Genomic DNA, 6,217 nt, shown 5'->3' on the forward strand with positions numbered 1-6,217 from the left:
AATTTGTTTTGAATATGTATAACTTCTACAGTGGCATTGTTCTTTTTGACTTGGTTTTTTTTCCCAAATCAGACCTTGTTTTGGCCTTTAGAAAAGTACTTATTAATGTAGTACACAAAGTGCATAGAGCTTTTGAGTAGTGGGTGAGAAATCAATTGTCTGGAGCTCAGCTCCCCCATCACCTGGGAACAAAAGAGTGTCAGAAATGTTAATTTTGGTTGCCAGGTGTTTGAGGGTTGGGTTTGTTGAAAACTGAACAAAGGATGACGTTCAACCAGGATTTTAAAAGAGAAAGTTGAGAATGCATCAGTTATTTTCTAGATTGAGCTGATAATAAAGTCGAGGCTGAAGAGAAAGAGTCTCAGTAAAGAAAACGTACAGAAAAACTGAGATTTTTACCAAATCAATCACCACTGGTAAAGCTGATGGAGAAAAGCTGATATAGCTGATCACTGATGGAGGAAAGGAGTCTCAGAACCTTCTTGTTCTGCACAGGTCCCTGACAGGAGGGTCAGGCTCTGCTCCCAGGGAACAGGAGGAGAAGAAACAGCTTTAAGTTGTGCCAGTGGAGGATCAGAATGGATATTAGGGCAATTTCTTCACCCAAAAGCTGTCAGATGCTGGAAGGGGCTGTGCAGGGCGGTGATGGAGTCCCAGTCCCTGGGGGCTGGACAGACACACAGGTGTGGCACAGGGGGACATGGTTGTGGCCATGGCAATGCTGGGGTGCAGGCTGGACTCGATGTAAAAGCTCTTTTCTGATTGCAGACTGCACAATTCCACGCTGATCATCCCCATTTCAGAGCTGAAATCTGCTGGCTCTGCCCCCGTTCTCCTGGCGCTGCTGGGGCTGTGTTGGTGTCCCAAGGTCACCCCAGAGCCATGCTGGCAGGGCACAGCCTCACCTCGGGGTCCCTGCAGGCTGGAAATGCCCCTGGCCTCGCAGGGACACCCTGTCCCGGTGCATTCATTGCCAGGAAGGGCAGGAGAGCTTTCTGCACCGATTGTGGCAGAGTGCAGTAGGTGTCACTAGAGCCCTTCCCAACGCGCACACGGAATCTCATTCCACATGCAGAACCCGCTCACCGGCGACAAAGCAACTGCTCCTGCAGTCGTGGTTTTGTTTTTCCTCCTTCCTGTTTGTAGAAGCAAAAAATTAATCCATGGAGATTTTAGCTTTTAGCCTAGGATGATTCATATTCCGTAATATTGGTGTATTTTTCTTCCGTTTTTCTTTTCTTTAGTTGGTGTTGGAAAATAATTTTCAGGTAATCTTTTGTAACAAAATCCTGCTTCATGCTTTGTTCCAAAACCACTTTGTGCCAGGCTGTCACCTTTCAGTAGTTAATGCAATTCCTGTTTTGGTGCAAAGTCTTGATTTTCACTCATGCAGCACATCATCCATCCACTGCCTAACCACCTCCCCAGTGCAGTTCTCTAGGAAGGGTGGTTGTGTGCACATGCACCTGGTGCCATGGAAATATGGGACCACAGACTCTTGAAAAATAGTAGGAAAATATTGAAAAATTATGGAGCTGTTATTCTGTTTATTTTTAAAAAGCAACCACCACGAAGACAGTTGTTTTTAAAGAAAAATATTTGAGCTTTGCAGATTGCCCCCTTTCCAAATTTATCCTCCAGCTGGTCACTAAAGATGGGATTGGTTGAGTTTTCTTTGCAGCTCTGGGAAGGTTTGAGCTGACAGAGGGCTCTGGCTGCCCAGGGAGGGCTGTGGTGTCCAGCATTATCCCTTTGCCTTGGCTCAAGCCAGGGGAGATGATTTGTCTGCCTGACATCTGATCCACAGCTTTCAGCAGCTGAGCAAAATAAAAACAAGCTGTGCACGTTAATGCAGGGTGGGAATTGTTTGAGTTGCCTTGCAAGAAGGGTGGAAAGCAGGTGAGGTTTGTAACATGATGGAAGCACTGAAACAAGGCTGATGTGATGATGCAAGGTGTCCCTTGTCAGCTTTGGGGGTTGAGTCATATGTGAGGAAACACTCATAAACTCTCATTTTGCTTTCACTGATGCACTGCTGGGTTAATGGTTGGACTCAATGATATAAAAGGTCTTTTCTAACCTGAGGAGCTCCATGCTGACTAACACCAGAACTGTCTGGTGGGCAGATCCTGTGGGAAGAGGAAGGCTGCCATGGACAGCAAAGGTCAGTAAATGACTGTACAATTCATCATCTCTCAGCCGCTCTCCGTGGATCTGTGTCAGGTGAGGATCAGGGACAGACCCTGAACGTGCAGTGAAGTGTGGGCAGCTCTGCCTGTTTGGCACTTCATTTGTTGTGAATCTTGTAGGTAATTAGAATCCTCATCATGTTCACGTGTCGGGCGTAGGAACCTGCCCTGGCCCTTGGGAGAGGCAGGAGGGGACTGAGGGGGCTCTGAGGGGCAGGGAGGGCTGGCTGTGCTGCTCAGGGAGGGACAGGGACGGCTGGCTGTCCTGCTCAGGGCTCTGGGAGGAGCCTGGCACAGTGAGAGGGCACTGGTGACCACGGTGACCATCTCTCATTACCCACCCAGGGCTGTGCACAGCAGTCAGCACCAGGGTGTGTGGGGTGAGCTGACAGCTCCCAATTGTTTCCTCACCAATTACTGCAGCCAGGCCTCCACAGCACAATGAAATGTGCTTCCTACCCATCACTTCATCTCTGTCACACTGCCTGGGTGTTCTTGGTTTGTTATGACTGGGAGAACTTCAGCGGCGTCAGAAAAATAAGCAAGGCTGTCTCTGGTGTGAAAGGCTTAAAGACAGCGTGGATGCTGTTAAATGGAAATGCCTCAGTCCAGATGAAAATGTACATGGAAAGAAAACCTCACAGACCAGCTGAGCCCGCTCAGCTCTGTCTTCATTTGGGACCCAGTGGGGGATGAAAAGAGTGGTTTCTTTTGCTAGACATCTTTATACTTAGTAAAGTATTCAGCCTTTCTTATAATTTATTCATTGTGGTCTAGCATAGTCTAAAATATCAGCCCTTCCCTCTCTGTCCTTTTACATAGGCATTTTTGATGCCTCTTAATTCATTATTTAAGTAGCCTGCGTTCTGCTTTACAAAACACCCTCCTCCCTGGTACCTCCATGCCATCAGTTATTTGTGGATCCCTGTCAGCAGCTTTCCAGCAGGGTGGGATGCTGATCCCCCAGCCCTCATCTCCTGCACCTGTCACTGTCACATTTTCTGGAAAAATCCCTTCAGGATTTTGAAAATTTTCTGGAAAAATCCCAGGATTTTGCTCCTGGGAAGCTGTGAAGCCCTAGAGAAAAAGGGAAACAATAATTATCTGATTTGCTACTCCTGTGTTTTGCTGCTTTGGAATGTGGTTGGAGAATGTTTATCCAACTGGTGCTTGTTTTGTTGGTTTCATGTAAAATGTTTTGACTTAATGGCCAATCATGGCCAAGCTGTGTCAGGAGTTTGGAAGGAGTCACAAGTTTTCATTATTATCTTCTAGCCTTCTTAAGTATCCTTTCCCAATTCCTTAGAGTAGTTTAGTATAGTATTCTTGAATATAATATCATAAAATAATGCATTAGTTTTCTAAGAACATAGAGTCAGATTCATCACTCCTTCCTTTGTATGGGAACCCTGCAAATATAGGAGCACCCATCCCAGATCCCCTGCTTGGGGAGGAGCAGGGAGAGGAGCTGGGCAGTGAAAGGAGCAGAGCAGCCAGAGCTGGAGTGCTGCAGCTCCAGCAAAGCCTGAGGATGTGCTGAAGTGATGCCCCATGAGCTGTTTTGAGACCTCAAAGTTCCCCTGAGAGGGAAAGTGGCTCAGTGGCACTTTAGGGGAGGGTTCCACCACTTTTGGTGTGGTGGAACCCTGCTTCTGCTGGTACCTGGAGTCCCCCTCCTGGGACTCTTTGAAAATCCATTTGTGCAGCACATCCCACCCTGCAGAAGTGTCTGGTGAGAGCCAGGAGACCCCTTGGATGGAGGTGCACCTGGAGTGCCAAGTATTCCCTGTGTTGTCACTAATTACAAACTTGGATAGCTGTCAACAGGAGCATTTGCAGCTGAAAAACGAGTCTGTGCATTGTGAGGTGTGAGCGAGGCTTTGATTGGAATTCTTGCAGCAATCTGTTTGCTCCCTGGGCGCGGCGTTTGAAACGCTGCCAAATGTGTGATCCCCCAAAATTCCTGGGGTAACGCCTGCATCCTGCCAAATCTGTGATCCCCCAAAATTCCTGGGGTAATGCCTGCATCCTGCCAAATCTGTGATCCCCCAAAATTCCTGGGGTAATGTTTTCATCCTGCCAAATGTGTGATCCCACAGATTCCTGGGTAATGCCCGCATCCTGCCAAATGTGTGATCCCCCAGATTCCTTGGGTAATGCTTTCATCCTGATAAATGTGTGATCCCACAGATTCCTGGGAAATGCCTGCATCCTGAACCTGCTCTGGAAGGTGTCATGTTCCTGGCACTGCCTTTTCCTAACAAAACAAAGCTGGATAGATAGTTCCGTTCAGAGTGTTACAACACTCCCTTAAGAAAAAAAAAAATAAAGGTTAAGTAAATAGAGAGGAACAAAGATGTTCCAAATCTCCTTCTTATGGCCTTGGTTGCAAAAATGCCCTGGACATTATCTATTCCATGTTTTTAGCCTTCCAGCCAAAGAAAAAGTTGGGAATATTTGACCTGTTAGTGCATGTTTCAAAGAAAACACTTTCAAATGCTGTGTGATAAATCAAGCTTTACTTACTTAATAGCCACAATGTTTTCTTTTTGAATCAGGAGCTCAGGAGAGAGCCCAGGACTAAAAACCAGAACTGACAGCTTTCTGGCCATTTAATGTAAGTTCCATTTTATTTGAAAGCGTTTGATCAGATTTGAAAGCATTTAATATCAGCTTTGTGCAATGCCCTCAGCTGAAGATGCTGCTGTCACTTTGGGGGCAGCAGGAGGAGGCACAATCCCTGCAAGGCAGGAGCTTGTGTTCAGCAGGAGGGACTTGGCTGAGGCCATCCCACATCCCACTGACTCAGTGCTTGCCTAAACACTTCTACCTCATGTTTCGCAAATAATAAACAATTTTGCTTATTTCTGTGGCTTTGGGGGGTTGCCCCCTCCTGACACAACAGTGTTTGCTTGTTCCCATATTTACTTTCTCCCAGCTCTCCAGTATCATATTTACACAGTCAATACTCTTCTGCTGGCAGATTATTTTTAATAGAGCGCTTTATTAAAGTGTCTTTCAGGAGAATATTTGCACTGCAATGCACATCAGAGCACTGCTGGGTGAGAAGGGCTTCTCCTGAATGCACCAGTACAGTCAATTCCTTACCAAAATTTGTGCTTGGAACATTTAGGTGAAGGAGGATAAAAGGAATGTAACTGCAGATTTTGTGTAGGTCCTTGTGCAAATCCCACCATGGGCAGCCTTGCTGGACACTGACATGTTGAGAAGTAAGTACAGCACATTCCATGCAGCTTTTTTGTCCCCCAGAATATCTTTCCACCACTTTTATATTCCTGACACCCAAATGATTTTTTGATTTTTAAATTTTTTTTTTCCTTTTTCTCATTGCTGAGAAGAAATTCCAAGTTTCTCTCCTTTGAGGGCAAGTGTCAATTAACCTCCAGTATATTCTGTTACTCTTGGAGTTAACAAAACTCCAATTGCTTGCTTTGGATGTTATTTTTTGGTTATCCTTTGGACTTTTGCCCTCAGTCTGAGATGGGGAGTGGTGGCTGTCACTGTCCACACAGAAACCCACAGCTCATCCCTCCAGGGATTTCAGTGGCACTGAGATTGCATGAGAGGAAGGGTCTGATGGCACTGGGGATGGGGATACTTCTGCTCACCACAGAGGAAAGTTTAGGCAGGTCTGTTATAAGCAGCTCCATATAATTTTGTTCTTTTTCACTATTAATTATCACTGGAAGCAGTGAATTAAAATCCTCATGTCTGTGGAGGAGTAGGGCTGCTCTGGGTGTGCTTATTTTTCTATATGTCTCCTCATGCAGATTTCCTGGACCCCTGCAATTTTCTGAGCTTCTCTCTGCTATTTGACATTTATTCTTTGTGTACTTTTCCATCTCATTAATTTATTAAACATCAATGGTGATGCAGGTCTTTGATCCACTAAAAAATTAACCACCTACACCCATCTCCTAACCAGTTCTTGAGCTATGGCAATATTTCCTCTCTCCTGGATATTTTGGCTCATCAACAGACCCTTGCCAGTGCCTGTGCCTGAGATG

At 45.8% G+C, this 6,217-nt stretch overlaps 1 long non-coding RNA gene across 1 annotated transcript; it reads left to right on the forward strand.

Annotated features, from left to right (window-relative positions):
- The first annotated feature begins 1,931 nt into the window (after positions 1-1,931).
- LOC141730668 (uncharacterized) lies at positions 1,932-5,482 on the forward strand. The gene is made up of 3 exons (XR_012582284.1): positions 1,932-2,164; positions 4,748-4,806; positions 5,202-5,482. It is a non-coding gene; the product is annotated as an uncharacterized LOC141730668 (long non-coding RNA).
- The last annotated feature ends 735 nt before the right edge of the window (positions 5,483-6,217 follow it).

This window comes from Zonotrichia albicollis, chromosome 12 (assembly GCF_047830755.1).
Source record: "Zonotrichia albicollis isolate bZonAlb1 chromosome 12, bZonAlb1.hap1, whole genome shotgun sequence".
NCBI lineage: Eukaryota > Metazoa > Chordata > Aves > Passeriformes > Passerellidae > Zonotrichia > Zonotrichia albicollis.